Source organism: Hylobates moloch, unplaced genomic scaffold (assembly GCF_009828535.3).
Source record: "Hylobates moloch isolate HMO894 unplaced genomic scaffold, HMol_V3 SCAFFOLD_6, whole genome shotgun sequence".
NCBI classification, from domain to species: domain Eukaryota; kingdom Metazoa; phylum Chordata; class Mammalia; order Primates; family Hylobatidae; genus Hylobates; species Hylobates moloch.
In genome coordinates, this window is record NW_026652281.1 from 112,946,994 (window position 1) to 112,961,298 (window position 14,305).

The 14,305-nt window shown below is 48.9% G+C and overlaps 1 protein-coding gene across 1 annotated transcript in view; it reads left to right on the forward strand.

Moving 5' to 3' along the window:
• Nucleotides 1–10,320: 10,320 nt before the first annotated feature.
• Nucleotides 10,321–14,305, forward strand: part of SLC25A48 (solute carrier family 25 member 48) — a 40,821-nt gene continuing 36,836 nt past the window's right edge. Inside the window, exon 1 of the mRNA XM_058440297.1 lies at nt 10,321–10,339. The gene's annotated coding sequence lies outside the window, so the exon portion shown is untranslated. The remainder of the gene's footprint in view (nt 10,340–14,305) is intronic.

Sequence of the window (14,305 nt, forward strand, 5' to 3'; positions counted from 1 at the left end):
CCAGGTGGAGGTGTTGAGTAGAGGGATGTCGACTCAGAAGCAAGGTGTGGGGGTTATACGCTGAGAGATGGGAGGTACGGGTGGGTGAGGGTCCAGATGGGGCCCTGAGGAATCCACACCTAAGCATGAGAAGGGGCCATGGCACCAGGGAAGAAGATGAGAACAGCTGGAGAAGCAGGAGGAAAGCTGGGTGAGGGCAGGAATCTGGAAGCAGAGGGGAGCAGGTGGCATGGGCAGTGCCTTCACTGCAGCAGGTCAGGCGTGCACAGCTGGCCCAGGCCTTTGCTGCCCGAGTGTGGCAGGTGGACCCAGGGAGGGGATTGTTGGCTTGCCTGAGAGAGTGGTTGGGCAGGTGGGAGCTGTGGGGCTGTGTAGACTAAAGGTGCAGCCAGGAGACTCCAAGTTTGGAGAGCCTTCCCTGATTCCTTCCTGGAGAACAATGGACTCCCTCTCCAGTGCTCTTACAGCCACCTCTGTGTAGCATCTCAGATGGATTGTCTCCTCTCAAACAGAGACTTTCCCCAAAGCAAGGCACTAGCACAGACTGATGCTCAGGAAATTGCTGTGGCCTGAAAGGGTAAATAAGAAATGGGGAGTGGGCCACTCGTTAACAAATGCTAGCAGCATAGCCCATCTGCATGTCCCGCTACAGAGGAAAGTGCTCTGAGAGGTCATCATCGGGGAAGGAACTGAGGGAGAAAGAAAATGGGGTTGCTTTCTGGCCCTAGTCACGCAGGGAGTGGATCTCTGTGGAGTTTCTTTCTCTGTGTAATGGCCAGTAGCTGCCCTGCTCTCTCCCGAGCGTAGAATGCAAATGTGAATGGCAGCACACTGCAAATGGTGCTCTGAAGTGCAAAGGCCAGGAAGAAGGGATGGTCTAGATCCTGGCCACAGAGCCAGCATTCCACCTGGGCTCATAGCCCTGTCGTCTGGGATTCTCCAGGCCTGGCCATGGTTGCTGGTAAACCTAGGGTCCTCCCCTCACTTCCCTGGGTGATGCGCCCCATGGGCAGGTTTGTGGCATGCATTTGGGAATGGAGTGTAGTAATTCATTTTGGAAAGCAACCCACTCCTTCTGCTCTGCTCCAGCTCGTTAGTAGTTCAAGCAGCAGCTTTCTGGGCCTGGGAAGCCATCCTGGGGCTGCCAGGGACACTGCCTGCCAACTTAAGACCTCCTCAATTGGTGCTGACACAGGACTGAGGGGATGACAATCTTCCTGGCACCCCTTAGGTGGTCTTCCAAAGGAGTGGGCTTTGAGAATTGGCAGGCTTTCCACTTGTGGATGCATTCCAACGGTGAACTCACTAAAAGGCCACTCTTCAGAGACCTGCATTTCTCATAGCAGCCCTAGGCATATATCCCGGGCATGGCAGGGCACAGCTTGGGGTTGATGCTGATGGCAACTCTGAAGCCTCAAGACTGAGTGGGTCACCATGTGCAGCAGGAAGCTGAGGTGCGGGAATGGGATGTGATGCTTCCACTCCTCCCTGGAACTTTGCAATACTTCCCCACCCAGGCTGGCGACTCCATCCGGGGCTGTCCTCTCCCGGTACAGGTCCACTCTTTGTGTGCCGGGGCAGGGGAGGGAGTGATGCTGCAGGAAGGTCCCTTCACCTCCAAGTCCCCACTCCTCAGTGGAGAGGGCTTTGTAGGATCAAGCTTCGGTGGTCAGGCTCTGTCTTGCTTTGGAAGAAGGAGGTCTGGCTGGCTGTCACTGCATATTAACCTGGATGACGTGACATGGATATGCCCAGTGGGACAAGAGCAGGCCCAGCAGAGGCCCCTTCCTCCTGACCATACCATTTGCCATTCTTGTCAACCTTGGGGTGTTTTGGCTGAGACCCACAGCTGAGTCCCTGCTGGAAACTAGCAGAACGCTGGGGGGCTTCGAGTCTTCTTAGGAGGGGAGGAAAGAAACTCTCATTGAAATCAAAAGCCTCTCCGCACAGCAGGCCACTTCTCCAGTGAGCAGGGACCCCTGGCCTGGGGCCTGGCTGAATGTAGGGTCTGCCTACAGAGAGGGAGTTTGAGGTAGAGAGCACCACCTCTGCCTTCTGTTGGCCCAGGGAGGACAGTGTAGGCTGAGCCAGGGCCAGGCGGGGAGCTGGGCCCCTAGAGAGCTGTAGCTGAAAATTAGACATGACCTTGAACCACCAGGTGCTTGCTCTAGGCACGGGGTACTGAGTGGGACATGGCTGAGATGAACAAAAAAGGATCACTGCCCAGAGTTGGGATGGGAGAGAGTCCACCGCTGATTGGAATCAGCATTGTCAGCACAGCACAGCACAGGGAGATATGAGCATTGCCATCTCTGGATGGGCGGCTGGCACTTTCACTTCAAAGGCGCTGAGGCACTGAAGTTGGCAAGGAAGAGGATAACCCGGAGAAGGGAGGACTAAGAATTTCACTTGATGACCTTTGCCTCTTTGGGTCTGGGATGAGCCGCGCGGAGCGCACCCTTATCCACCGGGAGTGCTGTGCCTTTAAGGTCCACTGGGGGCGTGATGTCAGCCGCCGTCCGGCACTTGGAGAGGTGAGCGCGGCAGCCCGCGCAGCCGGTGACTCGGGTACTGGGTTTGGAGTAGGACCTGCGGCGTGCTCGAGACTCCGACTTCGGTCGCGCAGCGCGCTCGTGCCCGCGGGCCATGCCCCACTGACTCTAAGTGGGCACTGCCCCGGCTCCGGGAGGGCGAGACCGAGCACTGGCCATGGGAAGCTTCCAGCTGGAAGACTTTGCGGCGGGCTGGATCGGAGGTGAGTGTGCTTACCGGGGACCCCCGGTCAGAGCGAGCGAGCCTGGCGGAGTTTGCCTCTGTGCTCTGAGGAAACTTTGCGCCTCTGTGCGCTGCCATCCCGCTCCCCGTTGCGCGCGCAGCCTGCTTTGGGGCGTGCCTGGCCCCGAGATCCCCCTGGTGGTCTTGCAGTTGCCAGGGCTAAATTCTGAGAGCTTCACAGCGATTCGGGCTGAGCTTCTGATTTGCTCATTAAGTTAGGATCCGTGGGACTTGATGAGGTAATGATTAAACAGCTCGTCAAAGCCCACAGCCAACGGAGGCTCCTGGCGGCTCACACACCCTTCAGTGACCTGGTGCACACCTGAATTACGGACGTGGCTCGCGGGGAACTTATGTATGAGGGTAGCGCTTGGCTGCTGACCCCGGGGCGCAGGGTGGTGGGGAGCCAGGCTTCTTCGACATCAGGCCAGCCCAAGGAGGCGTCCCGACTGGAGGGAGCAGAGCTCTCACAGCAGGGAGCGGTGCGCCGGCTGCAGGTGCCCATTGCCAGGCTGCGAGGAACACTTACTGCCTTCAGCCGCCGCCAACCGTCAGCCATCGCCTACCTCCAAGGCCCCTTCTCCGGGCACTGTTGGGTCTGCTGGTCCCTTCGCCACAGCTCCCGAAGCCACTCTTTTACTGGGCCTGGGACGGGTTGCCTGGGCGAGAGTTGCATTCATTTCCGTGATTCTCCATTTTTCTTTCCAATTGGTCTATCCCTCTTTTCTCAACTATTAGGAAAGGGGGAAGTTTGAGGGACTTTGCTAATTGTAAAACAACAACAACAACAACAACAACAAAACTCTTTCTTTGGACTTATCTAAAAGGGTTATCCTAAAAGGGATGTTGGCAAACGTAGCCCCTCACCAAAGGGGAAAAAAAATAAGATGAAAAGAACAAACAAACCAGATTGGATCCCAACTCCTCCCCTCCTACCTAGCAGGAGACCACCTCTCTCCCCCGACCGGTGGCTGCAGGGCCCTGCTTCACACCTTCCTGAGCAGAGGTGGCTCCTTTCACCTTGAGTAAGTCTGTTGGCACAGATGCCCTTGGGTGGAGCTGAGACCCGCCTCTCCTAACTTTCCCAGTCAGGGGGCTGCAGCCTGAGGCCCCCTGGGCATATCCAGGCCCTTTTTGACAGGACAATTATTCCACCATTCAGCAGGGCAGGCAGAGAGAGGAGACACTTCCGTGGGCTGCCCCTTAAATAAGCAGACCACCTTCAGCAGGGATGCAAATGGCTTGGTTTGAGAAATGCCCTGGAAGGTAGGGCTGAGTCAGAGTAGTTCCAAGACTCTGATACCCCTCCCCACCCCCAAACGTGATAACACGTGAACCCTCCCCAACTCACAGCAAGTGGGGCATTTTCGTGCTTTATTCTGGTATTGTCCTTTGGTGATGTTATTGAAAGTAATGGCAAAAATCGCAATTACTTTTGCACCAAACTAATAACATGCCTTTTTTTTTTGGCTTCCATGAAATGATGGTAACTGTTTACTACACTTGAATACTTATTAGGTACCAGGTATTGTTTAAGTGCTACATGTATTCTTTTAAAACAATTTTATCAAGGTTTATTTTACATATTATAAAATTCACCCATTTCAAATGTACAATTCAATGTCTTTTAGTAATTTTACAGAGAGGTGCAACCATCACCATAAATTTGTTTTAGAATATTTTCATCCCCCAGTAAGATCCCTCATTTGAAGTTGAATTCTGTTCCCTCTCCTTAATCTCCTTTCTGTAAATTTGCCTTTCCTGGATATGTTATGTCAGTTGAATCTTGCAATATGTGATCTCTTGTGTCAGTTTATGTATAGTTCTTTAATTATTATAACAACCCCAAAGAGGTAGGTACCGTTGCATCCTTATTTTACAGATGAGGAAATTCAGATACAGAGAAATTCACCGACTTGCCTAAGACCATGCATCTAGCATTGGCACTAGGATTCCAACCCAGGCTGCCTGGCACCAGAATCTGCCATCTTAATTTCATCTTAACTCTTTCTGAATAACCTTGCATAACAAAATTTTGCCCTTTTTTTGATATTACCCCCCCCCCCCCGCCACACACACATACATTTTGTTTGAGATTTTACTGGTTTGTGAAGTGCCAAGGTCTGGAAACCACTGACTTTATAATCCCATTTTTTAAATCTCAAATCCTCTGCTTTCAGATGGGTGGGCTAATAAGTGGAAGGGAGATGTTGGCCCAAGGCTGGATCTAAGCCTGCCCTGAGCTGAAGGATGTGTGCACTCACTATGAGGGAAGCCATGGAACCTGAGGACCAGTGCTCCTCCCCCCACTACTGAGAAGGGTTAATTACTGCCATCACCTCTCTGCCTCTGCCCAGTTTAGTAGGTAGGAGGGGATAAGAGGGGACAGGTGGCTCTGGACCCAGGGAATCACTGTTCTGGGATTAGCTGGTTTCTTTGTCCTTATAAATATCTAATATTCCAGGAGCCCTTAGCGAACTTACCTGGTTAAATCACCTCTACTAACACAGATATTTCCTTCCTCCTCAGTGTTCTTGGGAATTTGTCTTTGAAGAGCAGTTTCCCTTTCAATTTCAGTCACCAGCTGCTACAACAAGGCTGATATGGTTTGGCTGTTTCCCCACCCAAATCTCATCTTGAATTGTAGCTCCCATAATTCCACGTGTCATGGGAGGGACCCCTGTGGGAGGTAATTGAATCATGGGTACAGGCTTTCCCATGCTATTCTCATGGTAGTGAATAAGTCTCATGAGATCCAATGGCTTTATAAAGGGGAGTTCCCTACACAAGCTCTCTTTTTCCCTGGCACCATGTAAGATGGGACTTTGCTCCTCTTTAACCTTCTATCATTATTGTGTGGCCTCCCCAGCCATGTAGAACTGTGAGTCAATTAAACCTCTTTCCTTTGTAAATTACCCAGTCTCAGTAATGTCTTTATTAGCAGAATGAGAATGGACTAATACAGTAAGTTAGTACCAGTAGAGTGGGATGTTACTGTAAAGATACCTGAAAATGTGGAAGCAACTTTGGAACTGGGTAACAGGCAGATGTTGGAACAGTTTGAAGGGCTCAGAAGAAGACAGAAAAATGTGGAAAAGTTTGGAACTTCCTAGAGACTTGTTGAATGGTTTTGACCAAAATGCTGATAGTGATATGGACAATGAAGTCCTGGTTGTGATGGTCTCAGATGGAGATGAGGAATTTGTTGGGAACTGGAATAAAGGTGACTCTTGCTATGTTTTAGCAGAGACTGGTGACATTTTGCCCCTGCCTTAGAGATCTGTGGAACTTTGAACTTGAGAGAGATGTTTTAGGGTATCTGATGGAAGAAATTACTAAGTAGCAAAGCATTCAAGAGATGATTTCGGTGCTGCTAAAAGCATTCAGTTTTATGTATTCACAAAGATATGGTTTGGAATTGGAACTTATGTTTAAAAGTGAAGCAGATCATAAAAGCTTGGAAAATTTGCAGCCTAATGATGCAATAGAAAATAAAAACCCATTATCGGGGGAGAAATTCAAGCCTGCTGCATAAATTTGCATAAGTAACAAGGAGATAAATGTTTGTCACCAAGACAGTGGGGTAAATATCTGCAGGGCATGTCAGAGACCTTGGCGACAGCCCCTCCCATCACAGACCCAGAGGCCTAGGAGGAAAAAATGGTTTCCTGGGCTGGCCCCAGGGCCCCCCTGCTCTGTGCAGCCTAGGGACTTGGTGCTCTGTGTCCCAGCTACTCCAGCCATGGCTAAAAGGGGCCAAGGTACAGCTTGGGCTGTGGCTTCAGAGGGTGCAAGCCCCAAGCCTTGGCAGCTTACATATGGTGTTGAGCCTGCGGGTGGATAGAAGTCAAGAACTGAGCTTTGGGAACCTCCATCTAGATTTCAGAGGATGTATGAAAATGCCTGGATGTCCAGGCAGAAGTCTGCTGTAGTTGGCTGCAGGGGTGGGGCCCTCATGGAGAACCTCTGCTAGGGCAGTGTGGATGGGAAATGTAGGGTGGGAGCCCCACACAGAGTCCCCACTGGGGCAATGCCTAGTAGAGCTGTGAGAAGAGAGCCACCATCCTCCAGACCCTAGAATGGTAGATCCACTGACAGCTTGCACCATGCACCTGGAAAAGCCACAGACACTCATTGCCAGCCTCATGGGCATTATAATTTTTTATAAAATTACTTTTAAAAAAAGAAACCCCATTTCCTATCCTCCCTCAGTTCCTTCCCCGATGGTGACCTCTCAGAGCACTTTCCTTTGCAGCGGGGCATGCAGATGAGCTATGTTGATAGCATTTGCTAACTCCTGGGAGACACACATGCCAGCAGCTGGAAGGAAGGCTGTACTCTGCAAAACCACAGGATGGAGCTGCCCAAGACCATGGGAACCCACCTCTTGTGTTAGTGTGACCTGGATATGAAACATGGAACAAAGGATATCATTTCAGATCTTTAAGATTTGGTTGCCCCACTGGACTTTGGACTTGCATGGTGCCTGTAGCCCCTTTGTTTTGGCCAATTTTTCCCATTTGGAACAGGTGTATTTACCCAATGCTTGTACCCCCATTGTTTCTAGGAAGTAACTAACTTGCTTTTGATTTTACAGGCTTATAAGTGGAAGGGATTTGCCTTGTCTCAGATGAGACTTTGGACTATGGACTTTTGAGTTAATGCTGAAATGAGTTAAGACTTTGGGGCACCGTTAGGAAGGCATGATTTGTTTTGAAATGTGAGGACATGAGATTTGGGAGGGGCCAGGAGTGGAATGATATAGTTTGGCTGTGTCCTCACCCAAATCTCATCTTGAATTGTAGCTCCCATAATGTGTCATGGGAGAGACCCATGTGTCATGGGAAAGACCCAGTGGGAGGTAATTGAATCATGGGGGCAAGTTTTCCTGTGCTGTTCTTGTGGTAGTGAATGAGTCTTGTGAGACCTGATGGCTTTATAAAGGGGTGTTCCCCAAGTTCTCTTTTTGCCTTCTGCCATGTAAGACATGACTTGCTCCTCCTTCACCTTCCACCATGATTGTGTGGCCTCCCCAGCCATGTGGAGCTATAAGTTGATTAAACTTCTTTCCTTTATAAATTACCCAGGCTTGGGCATGTCTTTGATAGCAGCGTGAGAACAAACTAATATAAAGGGCTTCTTAATCTAAGTGGCCTTGGGGCAGCCTTGGTTCTCTTCAAATTGTACAGGTCTTGTGAGTGTGTGTGTGTATAGGTATTTTTTCTGTGAAAAGATACAGTGTATTCATCACTTTTCCAAAGAGGTCTTCTTTTAAAAAAATTCTATGGTGACATCACTCACATTTGAGCATCCTATAGGTGTCAGGCTCTCTGCTAGGTATTTTATATGCATTACTGAATTTCATTCTTACCATGGAAGCAGGAGGTAGGTGCTGTTATTATTCCCACTCTATGCATGCTAAAAGTGAGACATAGAGAAGTTAAGTAACCCGCAGGTAACTGAAAAGTTTTCAGGTTTTTTCTTTACACATACCCTACCCCACTTTTTGAGCTGAAATTCATATAATAGAAAATTAACCATCTGAAAGTGTATAATTCAGTGGCATTTATTACATTCACAACACTGTGCAACCATCACTTCTGTCTAGTTCCAAAACATTTTTCTCATGACCAAAGAAGATGCTGTATGCTTCAAGAGTCACTCCCATTTCCACCTCTTCCCAGTCCTGGCAACCACTAATTTACTTTCTGTCTTTATGGATTTACCTATTCTGGATAATTCATATAGGTAGAGTCATACAATACCTTGCCTTTCATGTCTGGCCTTTTTAATTTAGCATAATGTTTTGGAGGTGCATCTATGCTGTAGCATGCATCAATAGTTTGTTTATTTTTATTGCCAAACAGTATTCCTCTGTATAAATATCCCACATTTTGTTTATCCATACACTAGTTGATGGGCATTTTTGGCTATTCATACACCAGTTGATGGGCATTTTTGGCTATTGTGAACAATATTGCTGTGATGTGTGTGTACTTGTAGTTGTTTTAGTATCTGTTTTCTGTTATTGGGTATATATGTAGGAATTGAATTGTTGGGTCAGATTGTAACTCTATGTTTGGCTTTTTTGAGGAATTGCCAAACTGTTTCCACCATGGCTGTACCATTTTACATTTCTACCAGCAATGTACAAGAGTTCCAATTTCTCTCCATCCTGGCCAACAGTTCTTTTCCACTTTATTCAATTATAGCTATCCTAGTGTGTGTGAAGAGGACTCTCATTGTGGTTTCAATCTGCATTACCCAAATGACTACAGATGTTGAGCATCTATTCGTGTGTCTGTTGGTCATCTGTATATCATCTTTGGAGAAATGTGTGTGCAAGTCCTTTGCCCATTAAAATTATTTTAGTCAGTTGTAAGAGTTCTTTCTATATATGAATACTAAATCCTTATCAAATACGTGATTCCCACACATTTTCTCCCATTCTGTAGGATGTCTTCACTTTTGTGCGCAAAAGTTTTCAATTTTTATGAATGTTATTATTTCTTGTGTCATGTAGGGGAGTTAGAGATAACCTCCAACGCCCTGTTTAGCTCCTACTGGGCTCTTCAGCTGAATATAAAAACCAAATTGACACCAGGCTGATTAACAAGAGAAAAATAATACAGATGTTGTTAGTTTTTCATGACATAGGGATCTTCAAAAGAGAGTGAAGTTGGGAGAAGTGGCCAACGCAAGATCTTTTCATACTTTTTAGACAAAGAGTGATCAATTTGAGAAGAAATGACAGGACAAAGAAAATCTGGCTAGGGTGGTGGAATTTTGCTAGAGGAGTCACTAGGAGATGTGTGGGTGGGGGGTATAAAACAGGTGGAAGACAAGGATTACTTCATTAAGTATGAATTCAGGGCCACTGCAGGCTTCAATTCCGAATCCCATCTAATAAGGGCTATTTTCTTACCCTAGTATGGAGAGGGTACCCTTCCCACAGGAATCTTTATTGCTTGCTGCATGCAGGAAGAGGCAGGTCAGCTCACCCTTTCAGAAGTTATGATTTCTCAATGTTTTCAACTTGAGATAATCAATGTACCCATCTGCTATATTTGGTATGGCATGTCCTTCACTCCTTCAGTTGGTTATACACTTGGTATCATATCTAAGAGTCCATTGCAAATCACAGGTCAAGATTTTTTTCTATGTTTTAGTTTAAGAATCTTATAGTTTTGCTCTCCCATTTAGGTCTTTGATCTATTTTAATTTTGTATATGGTATGAGGTAGGGGGTCTGTCTCCACTCTTTCACTCTTTTGCCTGTGAATATCCATTTGTCCCAGTCCCTTTGCCTTCTTTTTATGGAGTGATTGCTTGTTTTACTCTATTTTCTCTGCCTTCCTTGGTGCATGGGCCAGTGCCTAGCACATTGGAGCCCACCCACTCCCCCTACCCCAGCAACTGACCATTGACTAAATGAGTGCCTGTTTTGTCCCAAGAGCTGGCTGGTGCAGGCCAGGAGTCCAAGGGCGGCTGAGTTACCAGGCATTCTTTTTTGATCCACAGGTGCAGCCAGTGTCATCGTCGGCCACCCTCTGGATACAGTCAAGGTACAGTAGCCATGTTTCCCATTACCTCTTAAAAAGAGGCATGGAGCTGACCTGCCTCTGGGACTATGCCTGCTGTTTCTAATCTCCCAGAGAGTCTTCTGCCTAGGGCAGATGCTCTGTTGCCAGTCCAGGGGGTGTGGGGTGCCAGGAGGTCTGGTTTAGACTCAGAACCCTCAGAGGTCCAGGTAGAACTTTAGAACTAGATTGGAGATGGGAACCTATCATTACCTGATAACGCACATGGGTGTGAGGACTCTGGAGCTGTTGGGACCTTCCTGGCATTGGGATTATCCAAGTCCCTTGTTCTGGGATGTTCCCTAGAAAGGGGAAGGGGCTCATCTCGGATCATACAACAAGTTGCAAACTGAGGTGCGAGATGCTGCAAAGGAGCAGTCTTTCACCCCATCCTCACCCCTGCACCCGTCCCCAGTGGTGAGCAGAATTTAGAGCTATGCTCTGGGAACGGAGCCATAAATTGTGCCTCCTCACTGCTGACTGGCTTCCAGATCCATTTCTAAAGCTCTGCCTGGATTGTGCACAGAGAGGAGCCTCACAGACCCTTTTCAAATGGCTGCTGCATGTCCTTTCTCCCCCATCTTGCTCCCTGTATGAAAATGAACCCTCTCCTAGGTCAGGGCCCATACTCACCCTCTTGATGGGAAGATCAGCCTACATGTTTTAAATATTTGAAGAAACACTTTAAGTAGTAAAGGGGGGCGTTTAGGCTCCCCAGGGGACATCCCAATGCAGGGGGATGGCAGGCAGGACCCAGTGCTGGGAGATGGTCACACAAAGTGATGAGTGAAGCAGGCTTAGTCTACCCTCCTGAAATCGTATAATCTTCCCATTTTATGTAGGGGGGGGGTAAGGTGCAGAGTACAGGAACCTGCCCCAGACCTCAGAGCCGGGCATTGTAGTGCTGGATTCAAAGCTCCAAAGTAAACTTTACTTCCAGGCTGACCTAGGCTTTGAGGACTCAGGAATGAGGGAGGCAGGCAAGGAGATAGATATTTTTAGGACACTGATGGACAATAATTAGGGAACACAACAGATGCACAAAGCAGTTATGGACAGTGGTAGGTGCTGGGGGACAATAACACAAGGTGATGGCAAAGACAGTGATGAGAGCCTTCTCTATTTTGAAGAGTCAGGGATGGCCTCTCTGCCAGGGAGGCAGCTAAGTTGAGACTCAGATGACACAAAGATCCAGACACGCAGAACTGGGGTCAGAGTGCTATTCACAGAGCGACAAGCTAGTGCAAAGCCCCAAGGGTGGGAACAGGCTGCAATGTACATTCTCCAGGAAAACGAAGAAGGCCAGTGTGTGTGTGGTGCACACAGTGAGCTGAGCAAGTGGTGTGGTGCAGGTGCTGGGAGAGGCCCAGGGAGAATGGGATTGCAGAGTGTGCTAGAGGCCTTGCTGCATGCCTCCTGCCAGCCCTGCACACCCAGGCCCTGGGTCCCAGAGCCCACCAAGGAGGGCTGTGCAGCAAGTTCATGTCTGAAGTGGACTTACTAGCATATCACGGCTGAGCCATTGCTGCCCAGAGTTAGGGCCCATGTCTGGCACTCCCCAGGGCTGTCCAGAGCTAAGCCAGGTCCTTAGAAACCTTTCCCACCTCTGTGGTAGCTGCCTACTGAGCCCTCTCCACCCTCCATGAGAGCTGGATAGTTACTGTGCCCAGGCCTGGCTTCCCTAGCCTGTGGCCTCTGACTCTGTCCCGTTCAGAGTGCAGCTCAGCACAGAGCTGGGCACAGCCTACCTGGGTGAGTACCTGCTGAATGAGTGGCCATCTCGGACTTCAGCCAAGTTCGAGGTGCCTGCTGCATACCTCTCCAGGGCTGGGCCTTGGGGAGACTTGGAAGACTCAGATGTACTCCCTAATGTCTCCATGAGAGTGCTGGTTGTTCCTGGCAATTCTCACCCTCCCAAACTCACCTAAGTCATTCCCAGTGTGTCTTCTCCGGGGCTCATTCAACAAACCAGTTCACAAGAATGGATCAGTGGGGAGGCAGCACGGCCAATCCAGAAGGCATGGGCTTTGGAACCACGCAGGCTCTAGGTGTGAATCCTGTTTTTGCCATTTCCTGATTGCATAGCCTTCTGTTAAACGCGATACAAATCCTTGGCTTACAGGGTCAGTATAATTATAAGCATTGTTTCTGGTACCCAGTAGGGATTCAAAATTGGTAGCTGCTATTTTTATCAACATCATTCGATATATATTAAGTTTTGCTCAGTTACCACATCATGTGACAATGTCCAGCAAGATTTTAACCAAAATTGGAGAATGTGTTTTCAATTCTCTGATTTAAATGGTATTTATAAATTTCTCTTTGGGGGTCGGTGGGACACCTCAAAAGATGAACAAGCATTCTCCAAGTGGCATGCTCAGTCATTGACCATGGAACTTCCTGCCAGAGGCCCAGCATCTCAGCAAGGAAGAGGGCTGTTGTTTCTGTAAAACCCAGGCTGACTTAATATAAGTGAGTTGATAACAAGTCACTGTTGGGTGTGAGAGATTTAATGGTAAAAATTTGAGGGTATGGATTAGTTTCCTTGGGCTGCTGTAACAAATAACCACAAACTGGGTGGCTTAAACCAGTAGAAATTTATTTCCTCGCAAGTCAGGAAGTAGGAAGTCTAAAACCAAGGTGTTGGTGCCTTCTGGAGGCTCTGAGGGAGAACCTGCCACATGGTCCTCTACCAGCTTCCAGTGCCTGCTGCAGTGCTCGGCATTCCTTGGGCAGTGGCTCCGTAACTCCAGGCCCTGCCTGTCTTCACATGGCCTCCCGTCTGAGTCTCTGTGTGTCAGATCTCCCCGTCCTTCCTAAGGACGCTAGCCATTGGATTTAGCACAATTTACAGGAGTGGAGCTCCCTGGCCACAGTTGCTGAAAAGGCTGGGCTTTCTCCCTTCTCTGCACTCTGCCGTGAAGCTCTGGAGGGAAGCCCTCCTGAAACATGACATCCAGTCTTTGTTTGGCCTGAGTGCCCCTGTTGCACTCCAGCATACCTTCTTTCCTTCCTTCTGGCTGATGTTTTCTCAACAGGCGCTGTCCACCAAGAAAGGGCCAGGCAAGTCTGAATAACTGGAAATCCAGTCCTGGCCTTATCACCTACTCTCCAGTGACCTGGGCACAGCACTTAACCTTCCTGAGCCTTGATTTCCTTGTCTGTAAAGTGGGCAAGTAGCACCTCCCTGGTGGGGCTGTCATGAAGATTGTTCATGGAGGTACTGAGGATACAGCAATGAGTGAAATGATGCTACTATTAAGAATAGACAAGCTGGGGTGCAGGGAGGCAGACAGTCACTTGTCTAGGGTCCCGGGACTCACCTGTGGAAGAACCCGGCTACAAGGGCCTATGCTGCTGACCCAGGTGAAAGGCTTATTCTGTGCCCTTGGCTGCGTGGTCTTAGGTTGAGGAGGCCTGGCTGGTGCCTATGTCTGATACAGCGTGGCTAGGTTTTCTAGTCAGGGCTTGGCTGCCTCTAGACCAGGGGTCCCCAGCTCCCATACCATACCAGTACCAGCCTGTGGCCTGTTAGGAACGGGGCCGCAGAGCAGGAGGTGAGCAGTGGGTAAGTGCGCATTACTGCCTGAGCTCTGCCTCCTGTCAGATCAGTGGCAGCATTAGATTCTCGTAAGAGCACAAACCCTATTATGAACTGTGCATGCGAGGGATCTAGGTTGCCCGCTCTTTATGAGAGTCTGATGCCTGATTGTCTAATGGTTTCACCCCAAAACCATCACCCCACCCTGGTCCTTGGAAAAATTGTCTTCCACAAAACTGGTCCCTGGTGCCAAAAAGGTTGGGGACCACTCTTGTAGACCACTGGGACTGGACTGCAATGGGCAGGCTTTGGGAGGGGGTGTCTGCCTCCTTCTCATGAACATTCCAGTGGGGGTTCTTGTTTTGCTTCAGCATACTCCCCACCATTCCAGGCTGCCCCCTCACTACCCA